This window comes from Gavialis gangeticus, unplaced genomic scaffold, assembly GCF_001723915.1.
Source record: "Gavialis gangeticus isolate Ggan-Ray unplaced genomic scaffold, GavGan_comp1, whole genome shotgun sequence".
Lineage (NCBI taxonomy): Eukaryota > Metazoa > Chordata > Crocodylia > Gavialidae > Gavialis > Gavialis gangeticus.
Window position 1 is genome coordinate 5,031,303 of NW_017729001.1, and position 13,979 is coordinate 5,045,281.

The following is a 13,979-nucleotide window of genomic DNA, read 5'->3' on the forward strand; positions in this document are numbered from 1 at the left end:
TGCCAGGCTAGTGTCTCTAAGCACCCTCCCTGACTGGGGACCTTCAGTGCGCATATCTGCTCTGCAAATCCTGGCCTTAATGAGTCAGTGGCTCAGTAGCTCTTGCCAGTTGAGGTGACAACACGGGATCAGCTGCTCTAAGGCCCCTGTCTCAGCATTTCTTCCATAGAGGATGGATTTCAAGACTCCTGTATGGTCCTGGTTCAGTGTTCCTAGCTGGGTAGTCAGGTCAGACCCCAAGCTCAGACATGGATATGTAACTGGATCCTGGACATAAAGGCATGGACATACAACTGCTCGTGGCTCAGATATCTGTTGATTAGCTCCAAAAAAACAGAAATCCCAGAAATGCAGGCACATGCCTGCTGTGGCTCAGGATAGAAGCTAGGGGACCTAGAGCTGCCCTCCCTTCCCCTCCATAACACTGGGCTGAGGGGGGGTGGGGTGCATGGCCAGCAGGATACTCCGATTAGGGAAGAGTGCCCCCTCCCTCCCACCCAGCATCCCGGCAGGCAGTTGATATAACACAGTGTTTATCACCCCTAACTCAGTGTTTATCAGCCCATCAAGAAAACAAAAGTTTCTCTCCAATAGTTCAAGCTCTTCTTAAACAACTTTTTCCAAGGAATGAATCAAAGGACATTACTTGGGGTGCTTCCTTTAGCCTGAAGCACAAAAAACAGCCTCCCTTGGTCATCTGAACAAGGGGAATAGAAAAGGCATGCCCAAACCCTCTCCCATCAAGTCTGCCACACTTGGTACAGTGGAGAACTTTATTGGTTAGAGACAGGAAGCTTGGGGAAGGGTACAGGATAGAGAGGTATCACAGAATAACTTTACAGGAAACAGTGTGGCTAGGTAGCCTTTGAACACACTTCTTCTTTATAGCAAGCTATATTTTTAAATAAGGTTTGAGTAAGTTACCCACAAGTATCATTCAGAAGATGATTGAGCTTTCCTCTGAAGGCAGGCAGTTCATCGTGTGTCAGTGAGTTTCCAGAGAGATCCCCATCTCTCTGCCTAGTCAGTTGCTCACATGTGCCCCAATATGGCTCTCTCCCCTTCTTCCAGGAAGAAAGGCTCTTAAATAACTTTTTGTGACCTCATCGCTAAGGTCCCACCAGAAGCAGCCCCACTGGCTGATGTCTGGTGCTTTCAAATGACCTCACTTTTGGGGCTCAATGAAGACCAGGTGTTAGGTGTTACCCATGAATGCCACGTGCCCCTGGAGGCTGGGGACATGGCAACCACCCACAGGCGGTGGTGTCAGCGGCAAGCAGGGTGCTCCCGCAGGTGGCCATGGTGGTGTCAGCAGGGGAATGGGTGCAAGCATCGACCAGATGCAGCCAGCAGTGTCAGCAGTGAGGGGTGGTGGGGTGGCGAGTGGCAACTGCCCACAGACACTGCCAACAGCATCAGCGGCTCTTTTCACAGGGAGTGCACTGCCAATCTCAGGGGGTGCATGTGCACCCATGTGCACCCCCTCTGCATCACCAATGGTGTTACCCAATCAATTTAAAAAGCATCACCAGACAACTCAGAGATTGACAAGTCTTGAGCCACTACCACCCCTCTGCCATGAGGTTAGGGCTGAAACAAAAGAGACCAGGTTTACTCCCCCTGTACCTGCTTGAGATCAAGCTTGAGAGAGTCCAGAGAAGAGCCACGCGCATGATCAGAGGTCAGGAAAGCAGACCTTACGATGACAGGCTGAGAGCCATGGGGCTCTTTAGCCTGGAAAAGTGCAGGCTCAAGGGTGATCTGTTGGCCACCTATAAGTTTATCAGGGATGACCACCAGGATCTGGTGGAATGTTTGTTCACCAGAGCGCCCCAAGGGATGACAAGGTCAAACGGTTATAAACTACTACAAGACCGTTTCAGGCTGGACATAAGGAAGAATTTCTTTACTGTCCAAGCCCCCAAGGTCTGGAACAGCCTGCCATTGGAGGTGGTTCAAGCACCTACATTGAACACCTTCAAGAGCAAATTGGATGCTTATCTTGCTGGGATCCTATGACCCCAGCTGACTTCCTGCTCTTTGGGCGCGGGGCTGGACTCGATGATCTTCAGAGGTCCCTTCCAGCCCTAATGTCTATGAAATCTATGAAATAGTAGCCATAACCAGGGGCAACCAGATTGACAGACAGGTGAGGAGACAATGGCAAGCAGAAACCTAATAGCAGGGTCTGGGAAGAGACTGAGATGGCATTTTGCCACAGCTAACTGTGGAGCAATGCAATAGTTGAGGATAGTCCTGCCTTAAGCAGGGGGTTGGACTAGGTGACCTCCTGAGGTCCCCTGCATCCCTAATTTTCTATGATTCTAAGACACCAGGAAGCTCCATGTGTTTGGAGAATTTTGTAATAGCTCCGAGCACATGCTGCACCTCATGGCTGCAAGCAATGGCACCGAGCACATAGTTCTTCTAATAATCTGACCCTTGGGGAGCCCTGCAGGTTAGATGATATGTCCCTGTGCATTAGATCACACCAGCATGTGGGGTCAGGCAGGCACATGGCTGGGCCTGTGTGTGGGTTTGCACTTACAAAACAACCCTGCATGCATTGTCCTGCGTGCAATCTGCCCCACAGACCATCCCCATGCCACTCATCTGACTTGCAGAGGCAGAACATTGAGCATCGCTGCAGTAGTGAAACAGTTAATTTGTTTGGGATTGACCCACATTTCCCAGGCTGCTTCTTCCAGAGCCACTGGTTGGCTTTTTTGACTTGGGGGGACAGTGCTGAATACCACTAATATAGTCAAGAGAGCCTGCCACAGGGGAGTAGACAAGATGCCATAAAGGGAACTATCTTTAAAAAAACAAATGGAAACACTCTGGTCAGTGTTCAGAAGTCACTTAGCTCTGCCTTGGAAAGGGATGGGAATAAAATGCTGAGGAGCCAAGGCTCCCCATCCAGACTGTTAAATGCAAAATAAACCAACATAAGGATTTTTAAGAAGAAATATATAAAGCGAAAGAGCAAGAGGGAGAGGGGGAAGGTGGGAACACAAGGCTGAATAAATGGAATTTATAAATCTTCTGGATATTGTAAGAAAAGTGAGCTGGATTCTGCTCACAGTCCCAGAGATGTAAATCTAGTGCCACTCTATAAAAGTCAGGGTGTTATATTCGTATTCTTCTTCCTCCATCTTGGTTCAGCAAATCTGCCCAGCTAGGCATCTGCTGGAATCCCTGCCTGGCTTAGTGCTGGATTAGCAAACTCTAAGCAGTCCCTCTTTCAGCCATCTGCATAGAGAGTATTTTCAGGGGGGGAAGGGAAGCTATATCACTTGTGTTCCAGTCATTCCTGGCTGCTGGAAAGGTCTCTTGAGACAAGGTCAGCTGGGCATATTTTAGAGCATCCTTAGGCAGCTGTAAATTACGCTGGGATCAGGAGCACATCTCTCCTTCTGGTGTCAAGTGTGCCTTGGTTGCAACTGAGAATCAAGCCCAAAGATATGACTTCAGATCTGGGGCTTCTTTTAGCAAAGCACTTGCTTGATTTTCAACACTTGAATAATCTGATCTCTGTTTGGAAAAATAGACACATGCTTAAATCCTGTTGATTTTCACTGGAACTGACACACGATGAGTGCTCGTTAAAGAGCACTATACACTTAAGAGTTTTGCTGAATCAGGGTCCTTGGAAGTAGAATTTGCCCCATCCGATCAGCAAAATTACGTCAGATTTATGTCTGTCTAACGAAGATGATAACACGGCCCCTTGATGTCAACTTAATGTCCAAACTTAAACTGTTGTAACCAATTTGGAGTCCCTCCCGATGCCTTTGCTGTATAACAATTCCACCCTTGAAACATGTTGCGTTCAAGCTGAGCAGCAACATTTCACTAATGAAAATTATGTCTTGTTTATGTAAAACACCTAAAAAAAATCATTTATACATATACACCAGGGGGGGCCTCCTCCTGCAGCCTAATGGATAATCTTCCCTTAATCCCTCAAATAATGTATTTTTAATGGAAAACAGATTAAAATAATAAATATAAACATGGTAAACGCTACAAGCAGTTAGCATAAGTCAGTGTTAATTCCTGCTCCCCTGTGTCTATACTCTGGTCTCCATGTATATTTCATTTATGGGATCGCCATTAAAATGTTGAAGAGGAAAGAAATGGGAAGTGCAACATGCTAGCTTGGGACTAGGTTTCAGCACACCAGAGAAAGGAAGATATTTGTGGCTTATTAGGTATCTGGACCCAGATGCTCAGAAAGCCTTAGGCATCTAATCCTTATGGATTTTAAGGTAGGATCTCAGTGGATTTCAATGGGAGTAAGGCAGGTAAAACTTTTAAAGTCCTGGGCTTTCCTATTTTGGCCAATTAACTCACTAGACTAGCAAGGGATATTGCCAGTTAGGGCAAAGGGGCATTATCAGAATTATGGTGCTAGGGCTAAGTGGCCCATGAGGCAGCAGAACAGAATCGAGATACACTGGCAGAGATTTTGGAGCCCAGGATTGCAATAAAGGGAGGACTGGGTTATATTGGCAGACCCAGATTTTGAATAAGATGAAGACACTGGTAGTCAGGATTCAGGGGCATCAGTGGATTTGTGTAGGGAGCCCAGGACAAGAGTAGCAGGAACCACATCTAAGGATTGAGGAGCACCTCCAGGGGAGCCTCCAGACTGAAATATCTAGAGCCATTACAGGTCAGGATTTAGAAGTGCTGACACAGCAAGCCTCCAATGGCTTGCCCAACCTGGACACTAAATTAAACAGCGAAGAAAAAAAATCTCTCACTGTGTTATCATGTGCAGGAACAGGAGGAACTTGGATACAACAGCATTCAGCATGCATGTCCCAGCTGCCTGCGGAGGGTTCGGGATTGAGAGTATGGTCAAGGGTATAAAGGTAAGAAAGTTTTATTGACTTAACAAAAACATGAGTACGCATAGTATACTAAGACAGATAATGACAGACAATAATAATTTGCGTCAGCAACATATTGGCAGTACCCTCTGATGTACGACAAGTTTCTCTTCCACAAAGCTCAGTGAAGGCAGGTGTCCCTGATCAGCACTGTCTGAGAGGTACCGGGAAGGACCCTGGTATTCAGTCCTTGGGCTCCTTGAGATCCACAGGCCCACTGATCCAGGTCACCAGCTAATTAATAGTTCCTTTCACAGAGCCGTATCTTCCTTCTAAATGATTTCCTGATGTGCCAGCCAATTTATAACTTCTGAGCTATGCTGATAAGTTACAGCCATTCAGATTCTTTTTACTTTAACTGTCCTTAGACTGACCAATAGCAGTAAAAGCCTTGAATTCTTCTGATAAGGTTAATTTTAACTATGCCACAGGGCCTACCATCACTTCTATAAGGCTTTGCTAAATTTACTAGGCCTTATACTACATTCAAGGCTTCACTACATCTTAGACTTTAATTAAGCTCTTGACAACAGCATATACCTTAATATCTGAACAAATGACAGAAAAACACTTCGTCCAATCTTCATAGAGCCTTCAGCAAGCACCTTTATCAGACATAATTTTCAGCTATCACACATGCAGACATCCCACCTGCTATATGCCTGGCTCTTTCTAGTCTGTGCTGTCTGAGGCAACAGAGAAAGAGAGAAGCAAACACTGGTAGGACCCTGGAAAAAGAAAGAAGGCCCCTGACATTTTGTTCCTCCTCTTTCCTAGTGTGTTGAACTGCAGTATTTCATCCATTCACTACATGCCTCTGTATGCTGTACAGAGGTCCAGCTAGGGCAGGGTGGGCAAAAGCTGGCCCACCAAGAGATTTTGTCTGGCCCACGGCAGGTCCCTCAGCCCTGCTTGGATTAGGCATGAGAGGCAGTCCAGGCTGTGACACAGGCAGCCAGTCCTGCCACCCCTGGGCACACAAAGGGGACTGGCACAGCTGGGCTTGCTTCCTGGCAGCTCCTGCAGTGGCAGCTCCTTTCAGCTGCTGCTGCCAGTCTCTACTGCTGCCACTGCTGGACCTGGCTTCACTGCCTGGACACCCCAGCCCATCCACCCTGTCCCTACCACAGGGGGCACCAGATGAAGCAGGAAGATGGGGTCTCCATGGAGACTGGCCCAGGACCCACATGGGCAGGGCGCATGGCCCAGCATATGGAATGCGGCTGCAGGCAGGTAGGGAGTGGCATCTGGGAGCAGGACAGACAGACAGGGCTGGAGCTGGAGCCAGGGTCTTGGGGCGGTGACAGTGCAGGGCTGCTCCAACTTCTTGCAGCAGGGACAGCATGTGAATATACTTTGTTAGGAGCAAATTCTGTGAAGAGATTTTGTCCTCACCTCTGACCAGACCATGATTTTAGAACAATATTCTGCTGTAGCAGTATTTTAATACAACTCTTAATCCAAGATTTTCAAAGCTTTAAAACCATGTATATGACAGATAAATGCTCTAACTTGGCATTTTATTTTTACTTAATTCACTTTACCCATCACTAATTTCCTTTTTCTATGCCTGCTATGAATCTATGTCTAAGCACTTCATTGTACTGGAGAGCTCAAGTGCATATCAGACTTTGTACATGACATACAAATTACTCCATGATACTGAAGATTTCAAGTGATATTAATTCACAGTAATTGGAACTTCACAGATCGTTTTCTTGGATATGTGGCAGCACTTTCTCTGCTGGTGCAATTCTTCTTGGCCACAGTGTCCTGGCTGTCCTTGGGCCGAGACATGATTGTGTCACTGCCAGCATTTTACACAAGCACTATCAATGCATAAGACACACACATACATGAAGAACCATAAAAAGAATTGTGCCAAGAGGCCATTTAGGATTAATTTAGACTGCAAGTACCCCAAGGCAGGCACTTTGTTCCACATGTGTGCAGCACTTAACCAAATGGGTCATGACTGAGGCCAGTAACGTAACTAGGGCAGGAGGGGGACTGGGTCATGGGTGGTCTGGCTTAGCAGTTAGGCCACCAGAGATGGGCCAGAGACTGGGGCAGGGTCCAAAACACAGACTGAATCAAATTTCAGGAGCAAGTCAGATACTAGGTTACCAAATCCAAGGAGAAATCCAGGGGCAGTGTCCAAATCACAAGCTGAGTCAGAGTTTAGGTGTCAGAGACCAAATTACCAGATACAAGGGAGAATCCAAAAGCCAGGGTCAGGAAACCAGAAAGCACAAGATCAGGCAGACTTACTGTATGAATACTTTTAAGAGTGCTATATATAAGTTGTTACATTGGCGTGGGGAGGGTAGAAGGGAACAGCAGACCAGTAGGCTAAGAAGGCTCTCTGAATAAACAAGCTTTATTGTTGTATAAGTTTAACTCTTTGGTCTTTTGAGAATAACACATAGTACCAGGAGTGGGGTGTGATGAAAGACAGAAAAATGGAGCATCTTGGAATTCCTGAGGAGTTGAAGCTTCCTAGCAATGCAGCAGAAAACTTGGAAGAAATTTAAGCACAGCTTCATATATGGCAACCAGTGGAGCTACAGAGAAGGAGGACCTACTCAAGGTAGCTATTTTTTAAAATATAGCAGGCCCAGAAGCTCCATCTCTTTATAATTGCCTACAACTGTCAGAAGCAGAACGGAAAAGCCGGGGCTCAGTAATAAAAAAGGTTGAGGAATACTCAAACAAAATGAAACTTTTGAATGATATTATTTCCACATGAGACAGCAAAAAGAATGTGAGACAGCAGAGAAGTTTGTCAAAGACCTCAGATTGCTGAGCCAGACATGCAACTTTGGAGACCTAAAACAGCACATGATCAGAGACCAAAGAGTATTAGGTATATGGGATACAAACCTCAGGAAAAGACTGCTAGAGAATCCTAAGCTTAATTTGGAAAAAGAAGTTAGAATGTGCCAAGTGGCTGAGATGATAAATGCCAGACTGCAGAATCTGCATGAAAAACCAAAACAAGATGAACTAGACAGGATTACAAGACTGCAAAAACCTAAGACAACACAGAAACAATACAGAAAGGAGGACCTTACTATGAAGCAGGCAACTGGAGGCCAAAGAGAATTGCATGAAGAAACAATGGTCAGCTGCAGATGCTGTGGGGGTTATCACAAATCCATGCAATGCCCTGCATTTTGTAAGTGCTGCAACAAGTGCAAAAGATTCAATCACTTTGCAAGAGTTTGCAGAAGGGAGCAGAATGCACCACACAAGAAACAGCAGATGCATGCTCTATGCAACAAGGAAGAGGAAGAATTCCTCATTGGTACAATGCAAAAAGAAGTTCATTCTTCTGGTGATTGGAAGTCACCCTGGACACCAATGGACTAATGGTAACTTTTAAATTAGATACAGGAGCACAGGTCAATGTAATACCAAAATACATTATTCAAAAAATGAAAAATTACCCATGTAGTATTAGAAGAAGAAAGTGAACTTAGAGCATATAATGAGAACATGATTGTAACAAGGGGTGTTTGTGCACTGCTTGTTAGACACAAAGGTAATATAGTAAAAGTTCAGTTTGTAACAGTCCAAGGAAAGCTGGTGACAATTACTGGGTTGCAAATGTGTAAAACTCTAGCTTTGATTAAGAGAATGGATACCATTGAGGGACTAGAAAGCAAGAACATAGAAGAAGAGTTTTAAGATGTGTTTCAAGGCATAGGAAAACTGTCAACAAGACAGAATTAAGAGAACCAAATACTCCCACCATACATGTTCCACGAAATGTTCCCCTTGTACTAAGGGAGAACCTGAGAAAGGAATTAGATAGATTAATTAACATGGACATAATAGAAAAAGTAGAGCAACCAGCTGCTTGGGGTCATTCACTGGTGATAATGGAAAAAAAAAAGATGGATCCTTGAGATTGCTTAGAAGCCAGACACAAATGAACAGATACATCAGAAGGGAGCATTTTCCCATTCCCACCAGGAAAGAGGTTTTTGGCAATGTGGAAGAAGCTAAATATTTCTCCACAGTGGCGATGTGTAAGGGGTGCACAGGAGTGCACATGCACCCCTTAAGAGCACCCCCGGACTGGCTGTACTTACCACTTAGGCAATGGGCAGGGGGGGCAGGTGGGAGTGCCAGTGCCCCCCTTGCAAGCACCGGCCAGGGAGTGGAGCACCATGGCGCTTCCAGAAGTGGCTGCAGTGATCAGCTGCAGTGAGTGGCCAGCTCATGATCAGCTGTGGGGGAAGCACCCCCTCCCTGGTCGGCAGGATCAGCCCGAAGGGTATCGCCCCCCAGTTGACAGGATTGGCCGCAGGGGGAACTCCCCCCCACTGACTGGTCGCTGGGGGGGGGGGCGTGGGCCCCCCCCCCCCCAACTAAGGCAATATCAGTCGCTCACGCTTCTCCATTTTGGATGCCTCTCCTGGGCTTTGGCAAGTTGTCCTAGAAAAGAATAGCACTAGATAATGTGCTAGAAGATCTGAGTTTTTAGTTTATCATGGAAAAACATGGAAAACGTGATACCACTTCAGTTAATAGGGGCAGGGGCAGGGGCAGGAGGCGGGAATCATCATGTTTCTCTGCATGTGCATGCAGACACAGACAGCCAGGCAGGGTACGGGAGCTTCCCCAGAGGTTGGACTTGCTCCACCACCACCCGCAGGAGCCAGAGCTGCTGATGCAGCCGCTGCACTTGCTTCAGCCGGGATGGAACAGGGGGCTGTGGGTGGCAGCTGAGGGGCACCAGCAGAGCCCAGAGGGGAGTGGGGAATTTGGATTGGGACTGAGGGGCACTGCCATAGGCAGCGGCAGGGCCCAGGCCCTGGTATATCACTCAGGGCTACTTGGTGCTACAAAACATTAGTGGGGCAGGGGGAGGAACACAGCCACAGCTGGACCCACAGCTTGTTGAGCCAAGGGGGCGGGGGAGCTCTGATTTTCTGGGTTTTTTAAAAAAGTTAAAAAATATAGGTATTTAAAATTTATTTTATTATAATGATTGAGGCACTGGTAGGCTTCCAAATTGCTTTAAAATTGTAAATAAATCAATAAAACATTGTGTTAAATTGACAAGTGTGTGTGTATATATATATATATATATATATAGTGGCATTTCAATTTAATCATGGAAAATGTGAGTTCGGGGGTTTTTTAATCAGTGCATTCAGGCTTTTTAATCAGACAATTTGCAATTTTTTGACTGAAAAAGAAAACCTAGTGCTTACTGTAGTGATGGACCAGATATTGCGTAAAGCAAGAGCACAGTCTGCCCTCTGAGGGCAGCTTCAGCATTTACTTAATGCTTTTGTTTCTCATTAAATTTCTGAGGCAATAACACTTGTTATTTACTGTAACTGTTAGAAACTCACCCCCCTCCCCACCTCCATCACCCCCTCCCCTTCTCCCCACACTTCCCAGACAGGTGTCCTCTTTTTTGGAACTAGAAATATGGTAACCCTAACCTACCTAACTTAGCAGAGCAGAGCAAACACCTTAGCTCATTCCTACAAAAGAATGCTCAGTGGATATGAGAACAAAAACATGAAGCTGAATTTAAAACTTGAAAGAAAAAATAATGAAAGCTCCGGTACTAAAATACTATGACCCTAAAAGACCCATTAAATTGTCAACAGATGCTTCTAAAGGCACTGGGGCAGCTTTGCTTCAAAAACATGGGAATAGCCAAAGACAAGTAGCATATGCTTCAAGGGCACTCTCTAAGTCAGAGTGTCTATATGCACAAACTGAGAAGGAAAATTTAGCTCTGGTATATGACTGTAAGAAATTTCATATATTTATCTATGGGAAGCCTGTGATAGCTGAAACTGATCACAAATCTTTGGTAACTATAGCAAATAAAGGGTTATCAGACATACCACCCAGATTACAGAGACGTTCCTTTCAGCTGCAAATGTATGATTTAGACATACATGCCAGAAAAACCATCTACTCATTGCAGATGCGTCGTCCAGAGCATGAGACAATGGAAAATGACAAAATTGCAGACTCAGACATAGTACATGTTAATCTAATCAAGAGTGATTCCTGTGACAGATAAAATGTGGGCACTAATTGCAGAAGCTACTGCTCAGGACACCACATTATAAAAAGTGATAACAGTTACTTGTGCTGGTTGGCCTGGAAAACATATCCTTAGCCCCTACTCTCATTTCAAGGAAAGGCTGTCAGTACTGGATGGCATTTTGTTCAAAGGCTCATGACTTGTTGTTCCAGCTGTGCTGAAAAAAGACATTTTAAACAGAATACATGAAGGGAATCTAGGCACTGAAAAATGCAAAAAGAAAGCAATATGTGCTCTATATTGGCCCAAAATAAATGATGACATACAAGATGCTGTAATGGCTTGTATAATATCCCTAAAGTACAGATCAGCGCAAAGAAAACAGCCCGATGATGGTCATGGAGGAGCCCATAGCTCCATGGTATCAAGTGGATATTGACTTATTCGCGCATACAGGAAAAATTATGTATTAGTGCTTGAGTTTTGTTTTCACTATCCTGAAATTGCATTGCTCGAAAGCACGACAGCAAACCATATCATAACTCACATCAAATCAATTTTTGCTAGACATAGGATTTCACAAATTGTGAGAACAGACAATAGACCTCAGTTCAACTATCTTGATTTTAAAGAGCTTGCAAACAAATATGGATTCTGTCACAACATTTTGATTCCTAAATACCCGCAATCCAATGGTGGAAAATGGAGTATAAATAGTGAAGTAATGTTCCCCTTGTTGAAAAAAAAAGCTACAGATTCACACACAGATGTTTACCTGTCACTCTTAAATTACAGGGCAACACCCATGAAACAGAGATTGTCCCCAGCACAAATGCTGTTTTACAGGAAACTCAAAACCAGGCTACCAAATCTGGTGGATGATGCTCATCAGAATGAAAAGCAAAATGTGAAAACACTTTTTTTTAAATCAACAAACTCAAACAAAAATGGTATTATGACAGGGGTTCCAGTGAGTTATCACAACTGTACAACAAAGATATGGTGCTTATTGCAGATGGATGAATTTGGAAATAAAAAGTACTAGTTTCTCATCAAGTAGCTCCCAGATCCAAACAAGTAGTCACAACAGAAGGACAGGTATTAAGAAAGAACAGATGACACTTGCAGCTTGTAAAGGGGGGAAAAGAAGCAGCATGATGAGATTCACCAGAAGAAACAGAGTTAACAACAAAGCAACAAGAACCAACAGAGGAGATTGAAAATGACACAGAAGTAAAGACGTCTGAACAAGGAAACCAAACAAGAACTAAACCAATAAGGATTGAGACTACAGAGAAACTGAGAAGATCACTTAGAGCTAAAAAGCCAACACAAAGACGAACAGAGACTTGCTAAAATGTGCTTTAATAATGGGTTCAGCTAAACTTCCAACGTTAGTATCACATGGGGATATGTTACATGTAAAGGGGGAAGATCTGTAGACACCTTTAAAAGTGTTATGTGTAAATTGCTACATTGGCCCTGGGATTGCAGGAGGGAACAGCAGATCAGTAGGTTAAGACGACTCTCTGAATAAATGAGCTTTATTGTTTCATAAACTTAACTCCTTGGTCTTTTGAGATTAACACACTTACCACAGCAGATCTTCAGAGGAACAGTTAACTGGTCTTCAGCCTGCTGCCACAGGTGGGACTAAAAAGAAAGGCTGCTCTCCCCCGCAGCCGCCTGGGAGGTGCAAACTGTGGCCAGCTGGAATCGTGGTAGGACTAGGGTAGGGCTGCCAGTCAAAATCCCAGGCAAGTGTAGCCAACTAGGCAGTTAACCCAGACTAGGCTGCCTGTTAAGGCCGCTGAGACAGGCGGAAGCCCCAGGTAGTGACTGCAGGGAGTGAGGGCACAAAAATAGCTGCCACCATAGCTGATGGCTTGGCCACACACTGCCACCAGCAGCTGGTGCTGCCCATGCACAAAAGCTGCCTAAAGCATGAAGCTGCTCTATTAGGGCTCTGACTGGGGCTCCTAGACAGTACAATAATACCAATCAATGAATTATAGTACTGTTGTAAAGGAACTGTGTCTATCCTTCCCATGAAAAACATAATGGAAATTTAGCATTATTTTGGACTCCCCATTTGCCAAGGAGGAAGCCAAAGCAGGCAAGAATTTTTGAAAAAGCACCTCTGTGAAATCCAGGGAAATAGTAGGATGGATCCTGGCCCCAAGAGCTGAATCAACACGGAACAGGATGAGTCAATAGAGACAGAAGAGCAAGCAGCCAACTAGATGACAAACTTGTGGGAACTGAAGGAGAAACCAGAGCCTGGGCATCCAGAAAGTAGTGAAGGAAAATAGTATCCCATATTTTTCTTCTGTCACTAGGGCCATCTCTCTAAGGAAAGAGAGAGGAAGGATGGCCAAGCAGATTGAATGATTGACTCCATGCTCAGCCCTGGACTTTCCTTGTTATTATTAACCTCTCTTTTACTTTACCTGTAATATGAGGATAATAGCATTTCCTTCCCTCACAGAACTGAGCTCACACAATGCATGTGAGTCCTCAGAGAGCACAAGAGTGATATAAAGACTTAGAAATAGGCAGATACTTGGAGGAACTATCATCAGCCCTACATAATACAGAGAAATATCCCACTAGTGACTATTCTATATAGGAAGTTAAAAAAAAACAATATCACTGCCAGCTATGGGGACCTTTAGCTCAAGCATAAGGTGTCTTTTTAGTGCAACATCCTGTACTCAGTTACTGCTGTTACCCATGGTAGGAGCTCACCATTTGTTTACATTTCAAGATGTATGCCCAGCCAAAGTGGAATTTGTAGGGGTCAGGATATCAGATAATTTGATATCAAAAAAGTTGCTCAATCCCCTCCCCCTCCCCCTGCCAACACACACAATTTTAAATCATTATCATACCCAAGACCCACATAAGGCACAGCAATTTTCAAGATAATTCAAGTAAGAATATGAATTTTAGAGCACTTAGAAAAACTGGCTATTAAACAATAAGCCCATATCTATATGGTAAGATCACTGTGTACTAGGCACTGGCAAATGGTAGGCATGAGAGCCCTGGGTTTCCCA